Consider the following 14942-nt stretch of genomic DNA (forward strand, 5'->3'; position numbering starts at 1 on the left):
ATAAACTTGCTTTAAAGTGTCAACCAAAAGGTTGGTGAGTTCATTAGTTTATCATAATCATTTATTTTCATCATTTTAATAGACCACAAGAATTTCATTTCCAGTTCTCATAAATATACGTCCCATGCATAGAGACAAAAATAATCATTCATATGGTGAACACCTGGTAACCGACATTAACTAGATTCATATAAGAATATCCCCTTTCATTCCGGGATCCTCCTTCGGACATGATATAAATTTCGAAGTACTAAAGCATCCGGTACTTTGGATGGGGTTTGTTAGGCCCAATAGATCTATCTTTAGGATTCGCGTCAATTAGGGTGTATGTTCCCTAATTCTAAGATTACCAGACTTAATAAAAAGGGGCATATTCGATTTCGATAATTCAACCATATAATGTAGTTTCGATTACTTGTGTCTATTTCGTAAAACATTTATAAAAATTGCGCATGTATTCTCAGACCAAAAATATAAAGGGTAAAAAGGCAAATGAAACTCACCATATTGTATTTCGTAGTAAAAATACATATAACGTCATTGAACAAGTGCAAGGTTGGCCTCGGATTCACGAACCTAAATTAATTATATATAATTATGTGTTGGTCAATATTTGTCTAACAAATTAGGTCAAGTCATAGTGTACCACAATCCTAATGCTCGAGACTAATATGCAAAAGTCAACAAAAGTAAATTTGACTCAAAATGATTTCCAAAAATCTATACATGATTAATATATAGTTTAAATATCGTCGTTTTATATTTTTAAATATTTTTAAAAGATTTATTAGAGTAATAATATAATTTATTTATTCATAAATAAAAATTTATATTAAATTTATGTAATAAAATATACTTTTATATATATATTAAGTAATAAAATTTATAGGGTTCATTTAGTATCATAAAGATAATATGATAGGTATTATTAAAGTAAGTTATTACACGTAGTAAAATATGTTTGTATCACATATTTATTTGATAAAATAATATCTATAATGATAGTAAGTAAAAGTTGTATTATTTTGTAATAATAATTATTATTATAAAAAATATATTATTATAAAAATATCAATATTTATAATTATTAAGATGACATTATGATAAAACGATAATTCTAATTATGATAACTTTAATATTTACGATAATTTTTAATATTATCTTTAAAATAATAATTCTATTTAAAATAATAATAATAATGATATTTTATAGTAACAATGACATTTCTATTAAAATGATAATTTTTGTTAAAATGATAGTTTTAATACTAACGATACTTTTAATAATAATAGTAATGATAAAAATAATAAGAACGATAATTTTATCTAAATCAATATCTTATAATATTTTAATTTTATCATGATACTCTTACTCATTATTTCCTAATCGTTTCGTTTAATAGCTTTTAATCGTCTTTTATATCGTGTTCATAATAATGATAATAATAGTAATCAAAATAATTAGGTGTTACCAATATTTGTTTTAATTACACTTATATTAATAATGACAGTTACTATAACATTATTAACGATAATACTAATAATTATCTTAATGATAATATAGTAATAATAATAATAACAATAACAATAACCATTTTTAAATAATGATATATATATATATATATATATATATATATATATATATATATATTAATAATGATAATAATAATAATAATAATAATACTAATAATAATAATAATAATAATAATAATAATAATAATAATAATAATTGGATAATAATAATAATACTAATTATAACTTTAACGATAATAACGATAGTAATAATAAAAAAAATAACAATTTTTAATGATAAATCCCTTTTATTGATAAAGATAATAATAATGATAATAATAAGATAAAACTAGAACGACGATAAAAAAACGACGATAATAATAATCATTTTTAATAAAAATATCGAAAATTCAATTGATTATAACTTCTAATCCGTTCATCGAAACCATTCGATATCTAAAGGAAAAGTTCTTAATTTTTCGCTAGCTTTCCAAGGACATGCATATCTTATACCTTATCTCAACCGCAAGTGTAACTAGTTCAATATTCAACCTAACCTGTCTAAGGGCAATATCAAAAGTACAAGCATGCATAATCCTAAATACTCGAGCACTAGTCAGGGATACACTATTAGTATGTAAAAGTTAAATTATGAGTACTCACGTATCAATATTGAGATTCAATATTGCAGGAAAGGTGCGTAGACGCAACGGAAATGATAAACACTATATTGACCTCATGAGCATACCCATGAACCATACTCAATCACCTCCATAGCTATAACCCATAATTTCCTTAATCCTATCCTACTCGAAAAACAATTTCGAAATCACTCGAACAGCACTCCGTCGTAATATTTTATGTATACTAATAATATCTTGAAATAATACGGAGTAAATATATATGTACATTGATTGAGAGAGTTTAGAGAAAAATATTTTCAAGTTTCTATGAAATAATGAAACCTATTGAATTCTATTTATAATAGATTTTTGAATTATTAAAGTAAATTATTAAAGTATGAATAATTAAAGTGAATTATTAAAGTATGAATTATTAAAGTGAATTATTAAAGTTAAAGTAAAGTAAAAATAAAGTAAAGGTAAACTTTAAGTATAGTAAAAGTATAAAATTATGTACGTATAATACGCGTATAAATATATATAATATTAATTTAAATCATTATATATATTTAATAAAATAAAATATAAATATCGTTATCTTTATCATACTAGTTAAGTAATGAGTTGTCAAAAGTGATTCTAGATTTTATAAAAGTTATATACGTTTTAATAATAAAGTTCTTTTTAAATTGAAAACGTTTTTGTACGTTTGAAACTAAATAGATCAATCGAGTCTTTATGAGATTCAATCTTCCACTATCCTTTGTCTAGTTCTCAATGATTGACAATTTATTCTAATTTATAAATCACTTTACCATTTTTCGAATATTGTTAAAATGGAAAGATTTCTCAAATCAACGTGGGCCTTTCAACAGAGACTTGTAATCATAATTCAATATATCTGATAATTCAATCATTTGATCTTATCTTCTAATTCCATTGATAAACATTTTGAAACAGATACAATCATATAAAGTATTTAATCTAATATTTTGTTTACGTTTCAAGTTATAATATATATACACATATACATATATAATCATATTCGTCTAATGGTTCGTGAATCGTTGGAACTTGGTCGAGGTTGAATGAATGTATGAACATAGTTTAAAATTCTTGCAATTTAACTTAACAAATATTGCTTATCGTGTCGGAAACATATAAAGATTAAAGTTTAAATTTGGTTGGAAATTTCCGGGTTGTCACAGTACCTACCCGTTAAAGAAATTTCGTCCCGAAATTTGAGTGGAAAGGTCGTGAATGATAATAAGTATGTTTTCATGATGCATACGAGCTGAAAATTAGAGTTTTCTCATCAGCGAATAATTTGGATAAACAATCCATTTATATGAAGAGTACGAATGAAGCTAACATAGAAGAGTGAAATGAGTAAGTGTAGATTCATCTTATCATTTGATGTAGATATGATTGATTCCCAGATTTCAAGGGAGTTGAAGAAAATCTTCTTAATAAGATTTGACTCTCCGGTAATCAAGGTAATTAGGATCCGCTTTAAATGCGATCGTCCATTTTAATTGTTCTGTCGGAGATTTTCTTATAAATTCACCTCCTTCGTTTCCTTACAACTCACACCTTCTGTTGATGCATTTTATGCAACTCCCTAGACATTTACCCACATCCATTGCAGGTACAACAGTTTACAGGCCACCATGATTGCTCGTTATTATCCTATCCGTGTTTGTATGTGGTTACAGGAACTGCAGGAACGAGATTTAGATGTTTGACTATATTAGACTTAGTCAGACGTACGAGTGAAGCCTCACTAGTACGGCTGACCGGCTCATACGCACGATTGATGCTGAGCTAAGTCACAATTACAACCTAAATGAGAAGACACGAGTGAGTGATCACCCGTACGACTGATGAAGCCAACTCGTACGTGTGATGAATGAATCGTATGGGTGAGTCAACAGCAGGGGTATATAAAGTCTTATGTTCTTCATTTTAGGTTAAGCCTCTCATTTGTTACACACACTCAGATCTAGTGAGCTCCTCCGATTCTCTCTCAGTCCAAATCACCCTTGTGGTGAATAATAGCTCTAGGTGTTGATCTAATCACACTTGATTTAGTTGTGGTTTGACTAAATTAATCAAAAAAAAAAAACTTAACCTATTCACTAGAGGGTTTGATTCACTTATTCCGCCATTGTGTGAGTTAAATCTGTTGATTTCTAAGTTCCTAGTCATGTTTCATCACCTTCTATTCTTTCCCCCATCAACTCATATTTTAAAGTATTCATCAATATGCTCCATCCAGTTCTGATTCTCGATATACTTCTAACTTTCATATCGGTCATTCTTCTTTTTCATCTACCGCCGGAAGAATCTATTTACTTCTACTATACTCTTGGGTTTATAGTGTTTCTAATTCTCCCGTGTCTTTATATTGCTATATGCATCGATATATATGGTTTATAATTTCTGGTTTGTCATTGGGATTTATATGTTCCCTTATATTTCAAAGTCTCTGCTTCTGTCTTCTATAATCATTATCATTCACAGTTAATGCTCTCTTTTATTTGCTGCAATTTATACCCCAATTTCTATTTCGAAGTTTTGTCCTTTCGTTTCTTCTTCTTGCGATTAAGCACCGCTTGTAATGGTCCAGAATTCACAGATATGAATTTCGGAATGAACATTGTTAATGTTCTAGGAAGGAAATTGTGATAGCACGATCTTGACTTGTCAAATTACTAGAATACCTTGGAAAAGGCCGAATCATCAAGAAATATTTTCTTGATATTTTAGAGGTTAAATAGAATACAAGAGTCGTATAACATGGCACATGATGATGTTATGATCTGTGAATCATCACGTTTCATTTAGAAACTCAGCATGACTTACTGTAATATAATCACATTGATCAAGTGTCATTATATTATACTAATTCATGCTTTAGTTCCCAACATTACTTCAAAATATTCCTATTTTAAACTTGAATGTTTCAGAATTTAGAATCTAAAATAGTTTCTTTTATGATGCAATACAGATAGCGCGAAGAGGTAAATGATTTCAAATAAGAAAAATTAAGAAAATATCTTCAGAAATATGGAGGATATTTATAATGAAAGATATGATGATATTTTAGAATTTCTAATATCAGAGGATGATGAAGAATATTGTCTGCAGGGGTTTAGAGTCAGGAGTAAGGTATTCGTTAACGACTTCAGCAGGCACTGAATCATTTGGATCCTTTCAAGTCAGGTCCAGTCTTTGTAATTTGTCCACAGCCTCCTTCCTACTTTGCTCAATCCGTTTTCCAGTTCCAAAACTTCTCTTTTTCTACGCTTTTCCAGCACACTTCATCATTATAATCCAGCTTTTACCGTTTAAAGTCGTTTATAGTTTTCGCTGCTTCATCAGCATTTTTTTTTCTCCATTTTTGGAGAACCAATTCGTAGTTCGGAGTGTTTTTTAGAAACTTCACATTCAAATTAAGTCCAGAAGATAGACGTTATCTATACACATATAACTGTTGGCATAGACATCCTGCGAGATTTCAAAATACTGATTTCTAATTCCCAATGATTCGTATGGCAATTCTCATTACAAGATGCGAATGAGTAAATGATGGGGTTTCAATGAATAATTATAATGACTTTTTGAAGAGGCTAAAGTCAAAGGGTAATGAAGTTGTTGGTACATCTGCTAATAATGTGGTGGAATGTAAAAGGTTCCCTGGTAACGATGGTATATATCTCAAGGTTATAATAAGGTTAGTCTGACTGAAAAGTCGAAGTTGACTTGCTGGAGCTGTGACAAAACTGGCTACTTTGAATAGGAGTCGCAAAGTTATTTTTGCTAATAAATGCCAAAGAATCTGACGCGGATACGTTGTTTAAACTTTTGCTTTGGTTTCAAGAGTTTTTCGGGTACATAACTGTGGGTAACATGTGGTTGGATCATCATCTCGATTGCTCATCATTCGAAGTGTCTTCAGTAATTTTCGAAGGGTTTGAACACAAATTGTAATCGTTAACATACATTTGATGTTCTAACACAGTTTTGAAGTCAAAATATAGCTTGTGAAAGATGTAAGGATCTAAGAGTGATAATTTTGATCTTATCTCAAGTTGAATTTTGAGATTTCAAAATCAAAATATGTAAATTAAATTTTGAATGAGTATGGTTGTTTTGATTTCTATAAAAGAATGTATATTGTTGTGAAAGTAGGGAGTATAATGGATGATTTGCTGAATCAGATTCGAAGAATGTAACATATTAATTGTGAATTTATATATCTCTCGGGTATTACCTACTCGTTAAAAAAAAAATTCACAATTAATATTTGGTACAAAAGAATTTTATTACAGTCTTTATGAAAATATATATATGTATATTTTCTTCAGATGTAATATAGATTTAATGAGTTAATGTTAAATTAAACTCATTTGATTTACGGTTGAAACTAGAATTGAATAATCCCAAAAGGCTTTAAAAAGTACATAACTTTTACGCAGTATTTCTTTAATGACATTGAAATTATGAATCAATACTTCGTTATTTGTTGATGTATGATGTTCGGTTCGTGGAATTCTTGTGAATTTCGCAAAGTACGAATGATGTTATCTGAAAAGTTTCGAGTACATCGATGATGAAAGTGTAAAATCAAATATATACTTGATTTATTATGAATTGGAATTTGTTGAATTGCGACAGAGATTGTAGTTAACGCTGGTTAAGTTGCGGCCGAAGGACGTACATTATTGCATATTTGTAATATGAATTAACCGAGTAGTTAAGATTCACACACAATAGCTTAGCACGGAAAGATTTATTTCAAAATATATATATATATATATATATATATATACATATAATTTCTTCAGAGGGAATGAGTTAATTCTTCATAACTCGTTGATACAATATACACGTTATTGATTCGTAATGATGTCCACAGTGATTCTTGAATTGACGGAGTTTGTGATGTTATCGGTGTTGTTGATTCGGATGTTGACTGTACTGACGATGCTGGTAACACTGACGGTACTGTTGATGCTGTTGGTAAAGCAAGTTTAGCTTGTTAATCACACACCATTTTTGTCAGGGTTTCTACTCTTCCTTCTATCATTTTGATTCGTTTAACTGATTTATGGTTAGGGCTAGATTAGATAATCTCTAAGACTTTAGAGATTACATAATCGCCGCGGAATGTTTTTCCAGTGAAGTTATGAATTAATACTTCGTCAGTTATTGTTGTTGGTACTCCTTAGTATCTATGGTGCGTATGACGTTGATGCTCATGGGACAGATTGTGAATTTGAGGTTTATGACGCGGTTTTGGTTGGAGGTGGTAATGGTACTGTTGGCGTTGATGATGGTGGTACTGGTTATGCTGCTGGTGCTGCTGCTGGTGTTTGTAATCTTTGCACCATATTCTCTAAAGCCACTACCCGAGCGCGAAGCTCGTTGACTTCTTCTATTATACCGGGGTGATTGTCGGTTCGGACGAGCGGATAAATATAATCTAGAATTTGATGTAGTATATAATCGTGAAGAGATACTCTGGAAATGAGAGAGAAAATGGTGTTTCGGATTGGTTCGCCGGTAAGTGCTTCAGGTTCTTCGTTAAGAGGGCAATGGGGTGGATGGAAGGGATCACCTTCTTCTTGTCTCCAATGATTGAGGAGGCTACGAACCCATCCCCAATTCATCCAGAATAGATGATGGCTGATTGGTTGATCCATTCCGGTCACACTGCTTTCAGAGCTGGAGTGGGAATCCATTTCGGAATCCGAGGAACTTGAATTAATGATGAATTCCATTTCGTACGATTGAATAAGGATTTTTTTCGATATGAAATGATTTTCGGTTATCGGATGGTATTCTAATTACATAGAATATCCATAGATATAGAACAAAAGATTTCGTAGATTACGGAGGAATTTACGGGATATGTCAGGTAAAGTTTAAAGTAACAGATACGATAAGATATGATTTAGCAGATACGCTAAGATATGAATTTTGTCTATACACTACTCATGTAATTAATGTAGCAAGACGTGTCTAAACTAGTAATGATAAGCAGGTAATTTCCTAAGAATGATAAGCAGATAATTTCTGACTAAAAATGATAAGCAAAACTTTTGACATGCAGACACGGTCGAAGTCCAGACTCACTAGTGCATCCTAACGACTTATCAGTTAGACACACTAATGCAGACATGGTTCGCTAAGACCACCGCTCTGATACCAACTGAAAGGACCTGTTCATATACATTATAAACGATTCACAATAGTTGATTACATTGCGAGGTATTTGACCTCTATATGATACATTTTACAAACATTGCATTCGTTTTTAAAAGACAAACTTTCTTTACATTGAAAATTGACAGGCATGCATACCATTTCATAATATCCACTATCCAACTATAAATTGATTTAATAATAATCTTTGATGAACTCAATGACTCGAATGCAACGTTCTTCGAAATATGCTATGAAAGACTCCAAGTAATATCTTTAAAATGAGCAAATGCACAGCGGAAGATTTCTTTAACACCTGAGAATAAACATGCTTTAAAGTATCAACCAAAAGGTTGGTGAGTTCATTAGTTTATCATGATCATTTATTTTCATCATTTTAATAGACCACAAAAATTTCATTTCCAGTTCTCATAAATATACGTCCCATGCATAGAGACAAAAATAATCATTCATATGGTGAACACCTGGTAACCGACATTAACTAGATACATATAAGAATATCCCCTATCATTCCGGGATCCTCCTTCGGAAATGATATAAATTTCGAAGTACTAAAGCATCCGGTACTTTGGATGGGGTTTGTTAGGCCCAATAGATCTATCTTTAGGATTCGCGTCAATTAGGGTGTCTGTTCCCTAATTCTTAGATTACCAGACTTAATAAAAAGGGGCATATTCGATTTCGATAATTCAACCATATAATGTAGTTTCGATTACCTGTGTCTATTTCGTAAAACATTTATAAAAATTGCGCATGTATTCTCAGCCCAAAAATATAAAGGGTAAAAAGGCAAATGAAACTCACCATACTGTATTTCGTAGTAAAAATACATATAACGTCATTGAACAAGTGCAAGGTTGGCCTCGGATTCACCAACCTAAATTAATTATATATAATTATGTGTTGGTCAATATTTGTCTAACAAATTAGGTCAACTCATAGTGTACCACAATCCTAATGCTCGAGACTAATATGCAAAAGTCAACAAAAGTAAATTTGACTCAAAATAATTTCCAAAAATCTATACATGATTAATATATAGTTTAAATATCGTCATTTTATATTTTTAAATATTTTTAAAAGATTTATTAGAGTAATAATATAATTTATTTATTAATAAATAAAAATTTATATTAAATTTATGTAATAAAATATACTTTTATATATATTAAGTAATAAAATTTATAGGGTTCATTTAGTATCATAAAGATAATATGATAGGTATTATTAAAGTAAGTTATTACACGTAGTAAAATATGTTTGTATCACATATTTATTTAATAAAATAATATCTATAATGATAGTAAGTAAAAGTTGTATTATTTTATAATAATAATTATTATTATAAAAAATATATTATTATAAAAATATCAATATTTGTAATTATTAAGATGACATTATGATAAAACGATAATTCTAATTATGATAACTTTAATATTTACGATAATTTTTAATATTATCTTTAAAATAATAATTCTATTTAAAATAATAATAATAATGATATTTTATAGTAACAATGACATTTCTATTAAAATGATAATTTTTGTTAAAATGATAGTTTTAATACTAACGATACTTTTAATAATAATAGTAATGATAAAAATAATAAGAACGATAATTTTATCTAAATCAATATCTTATAATATTTTAATTTCATCATGATACTCTTACTCATTATTTCCTAATCGTTTCGTTTAATAGCTTTTAATCGACTTTTATATCGTGTTCATAATAATGATAATAATAGTAATCAAAATAATTTGGTGTTACCAATATTTGTTTTAATTACACTTATATTAATAATGACAGTTACTATAACATTATTAACGATAATACTAATAATTATCTTAATGATAATATAGTAATAATAATAATAACAATAACAATAACCATTTTTAAATAATGATATATATATATATATTAATAATAATAATAATAATAATAATAATAATACTAATAATAATAATAATAATAATAATAATAATAATTGGATAATAATAATAATACTAATTATAACTTTAACGATAATAACGATAGTAATAATAAAAAAAAATAACAATTTTTAATGATAAATCCCTTTTATTGATAAAGATAATAATAATGATAATAATAAGATAAAACTAGAACGACGATAAAAAACGACGATAATAATAATCATTTTTAATAAAAATATCGAAAATTCAATTGATTATAACTTCTAATCCGTTCATCAAAACCATTCGATATCTAAAGGAAAAGTTCTTAATTTTTCGCTAGCTTTCCAAGGACATGCATATCTTATACCTTATCTCAACCGCAAGTGTAACTAATTCAATATTCAACCTAACCTGTCTAAGGGCAATATCAAAAGTACAAGCATGCATAATCCTAAATACTTGAGCACTAGTCAGGGATACACTATTAGTATGTAAAAGTTAAATTATGAGTACTCACGTATCAATATTGAGATTCAATATTGCAGGAAAGGTACGTAGACGCAACGGAAATGATAAACACTATATTGACCTCACGAGCATACCCATGAACCATACTCAATCACCTCCATAGCTATAACCCATAATTTCCTTAATCCTATCCTACTCGAAAAACAATTTCGAAATCACTCGGACAGCACTCCGTCGTAATATTTTATGTATACTAATAATATCTTGAAATAATACGGAGTAAATATATATGTACATCGATTGAGAGAGTTTAGAGAAAAATATTTTTAAGTTTCTATGAAATAATGAAACCTATTGAATTCTATTTATAATAGATTTTTGAATTATTAAAGTAAATTATTAAAGTATGAATTATTAAAGTGAATTATTAAAGTATGAATTATTAAAGTGAATTATTAAAATATGAATTATTAAAGTGAATTATTAAAGTGAATTATTAAAGTTAAAGTAAAGTAAAAATAAAGTAAAGGTAAAGTTTAAGTATAGTAAAAGTATAAAATTATGTACGTATAATACGCGTATAAATATATATAATATTAATTTAAATCGTTATATATATTTAATAAAATAAAATATAAATATCGTTATCTTTATCATACTAGTTAAGTAATGAGTTGTCAAAAGTGATTCTAGATTTTATAAAAGTTATATACGTTTTAATAATAAAGTTCTTTTTAAATTGAAAACGTTTTTGTACGTTTGAAACTAAATAGATCAATCGAGTCTTTATGAGATTCAATCTTCCACTATCCTTTGTCTAGTTCTCAATGATTGACAATTTATTCTTATTTATAAATCACTTTACCATTTTTCGAATATTGTTAAAATGGAAAGATTTCTCAAATCAACGTGGGCCTTTCAACAGAGACTTGTAATCATAATTCAATATATCTGATAATTCAATCATTTGATCTTATCTTCTAATTCCATTGATAAACATTTTGAAACAGATACAATCATATAAAGTATTTAATCTAATATTTTGTTTACGTTTCAAGTTATAATATATATACACATATACATATATAATCATATTCGTTTAATGGTTCGTGAATCGTTGGAACTTGGTCAAGGTTGAATGAATGTATGAACATAGTTTAAAATTCTTGCAATTTAACTTAACAAATATTGCTTATCGTGTCGGAAACATATAAAGATTAAAGTTTAAATTTGGTTGGAAATTTCCGGGTTGTCACAGATAGCGCGAAGAGGTAAATGATTTCAGATAAGAATAATTATGAAAATATCTTCAGAAATATGGAGGATATTTATAATGAAAGATACGATGATATCTTAGAATTTCTAATATCAGAGGATGATGAAGAATATTGTCCGCAGGGGTTTAGAGTCAGGAGCAAAGTATTCGTTAATGACTTCAGCAGGTACTGAGTCATTTGGATTCTTTGAAGTCAGGTTCAGTATTTGTGATTTGTCCACAGCCTCCTTCATACTTTGCTCAATCCGGTTTCCAGTTCCAAGACTTTTCTTTTTCTGCGCTTTGCCAGCACACTTATTTATTATCATCAAACTTTTACTGTTAAAGTCGTTTAAAGTTTTTGCTGCTTCATCAGCATTTTTCCATTTTCGGAGAACCAATTCGTAGTTCGGAGTGTTTTTCAGAAATTTCACATTCAAATTTAGTCCAGAAGATAGACGTTATATATACACATATAACTGTTGGTGTCGACATGCTGCGGGATTTCAAAATACTGATTGCTAATTCCCGATGATTCGTATGACAATTCTCGTTACAAGATGCGAATGATTAAATGATGGGGTTTTGGTAAATTTAATAATTCTTCGGAAGGTCAAAGATCAGTGAAGTTGTGAATAAGTTTATTGCTAATGTGGTGGAACATGAAAGGTTCTCTGGTAACAAAAGGGTAATCATATATATCAAGATTATGATAAGGCTACTCCGAATGAAAAATCGAAGTTGTCTTGATGGAGCAGTGATAGAATTTCCTACTTTGAAAAGAAATTGCAAAGTTATTTTTTGCTAATAAATGGCAAAGGATCTGACACAGATATGTGTTGAATTATGACTTTGGTTTTGAGAGCTTTTTAAGTACATAACTGTGGGTAATATGTGGTTGGATCATCATCTCGATTGCTCATTATTTAAAATGACTTCAGAAATTTTTCGAAGGGTTTGAACACAGATTGTAATCGTTAATATACATTTGATGTTCTAACACAGTTTTGAAGTCAAAGTATAGCTCTGAAAGATGTAGGAATCTAAAAGTGATGGTACCGGTTATATCACAAATTGAATTCTGAGGTTTCAAAATCAGAATATGTAATTGAGTTTGAATGAGTATGGTTGTTTTGATTTCTATGAAAGATTGTATATTATTGTGAAAGTAGGAAGTATAGTTGATAATTTGCTTAATCAGATTCGAAGAATGTAACATATTAATTGTGAATTTATATATCTCTCGGGTATTACCTACCCGTTAAAAAAATCACAATTAATATTTTGTACAAAATTTTTTTTATTATAGTCTTTATGAAAATATATATGTATATATTCTCTTCAGATGTAACATAGATTTTAATGAGTTAATACTAAATTAAACTCATTCGATATACGGTTGGAACTAGAATTGAATAATCCCTTAAAGGCTTTAGAGATTACATAAGTATTTCTTCAATAATATTGAAATTATGAATCAATACTTCGTTATTTGTTGAGGCGTGATGTTGGTTTTCGTTAAATTCTTGTGAACTTCGCAAAGTACGAATGATGTTATCTGAAAAGTTTCGGGTACATCGATGATGAAAGTGTAAAATCCAATATATACTTAATTTATTATGAATTGGAATTTGTTGAATTGAGACAGAGATTATAGTTAACCATGGTTAAGTTGCGGCGAAGGACGTACATTATTGCATATTTGTAATATGAATTAACCGAGTAGTTAAGATTCACACACAATAGCTTAGCACGGAAAGATTTTTTTTTTCAAACAAAAAAAAAAAAATTATATTAGATTTTTTTTTCAAACAAAAATATAAATATATATATATATATATATATATATATATATATATATATATATATATATATATATATATAAATATACATATAATTTCTTTAGAGGGAATGAGTTAATTCTTCATAACTCGTTGATAAAATATACGTGTTATTGATTGGTAATGATGTCCACAGTGATTCTTGAACTGACGGAGTTTCTGATGTTATAGGTGTTGCTGATTCTGATGATGACTGCACTGACGATGCTGGTGACGCTGACGGTACTGTTGATGTTGTTGGTAAAACAAGTTTAGCTTGTTAACCACACACCATTTTTGCCAGGGTTTCTACTCTTCCTTCTATCATTTTGGTTCGCTTAACTAATTTATGATTAGGGCTAGATTAGATAATCTCTAAGACTTTAGAGATTACATAATCGCCGCGGAATGTTTCTCCAATGAAGTTATGAATTAATACTTCGTCAGTTATTGTTGTTGGTACTCCTTGGTATCTATGGTGCGTATGACGTTGATGCTCGTGGGACAGATTGTGAAGTTGAGGTTTACGACGCGGTTGTGGTTGGAGGTAGTAATGGTACTGTTGGCCTTGATGATGGTGGTACTAGTTATGCTGCTGGTGTTGCTGCTGGTGTTTGTAATCTTTGCACCATATTCTCCAAAGCCACTACCCGAGCGCGAAGCTCGTTGACTTCTTCTATTACACCTGGGTGATTGTCGGTTCGGACAAGCGGATAAATAAAATCTAGAATTTGATGTAACATATAATCGTGACGAGATACTCTGGAAATGAGAGAGAAAATGGTGTTTCGGACAGGTTCGCCGGTAAGTGCTTCAGGTTCTTCATCAAGAGGGCAATGTGGTGGATGGAAGGGATCACCTTCTTCTTGTCTCCAATGATTGAGGAGGCTACGAACCCATCCCCAATTCATCCAGAATAGATGATGGCTGATTGGTTGATCCATTCCGGTCACACTGCTTTCGGAGCTTGAGTGAGATTCCATTTCGGAATCAAAGTGACTTGAACTAACGACGAATTCCATTTCGTACGATTGAATGAAGGATTTTTTCGGTATAAAATTATTTTTCCGGCTATCGGGTGGTATTCTATTTACATAGGATATATATATATATATATA

This window comes from Rutidosis leptorrhynchoides, chromosome 5 (assembly GCF_046630445.1).
Source record: "Rutidosis leptorrhynchoides isolate AG116_Rl617_1_P2 chromosome 5, CSIRO_AGI_Rlap_v1, whole genome shotgun sequence".
NCBI lineage: Eukaryota > Viridiplantae > Streptophyta > Magnoliopsida > Asterales > Asteraceae > Rutidosis > Rutidosis leptorrhynchoides.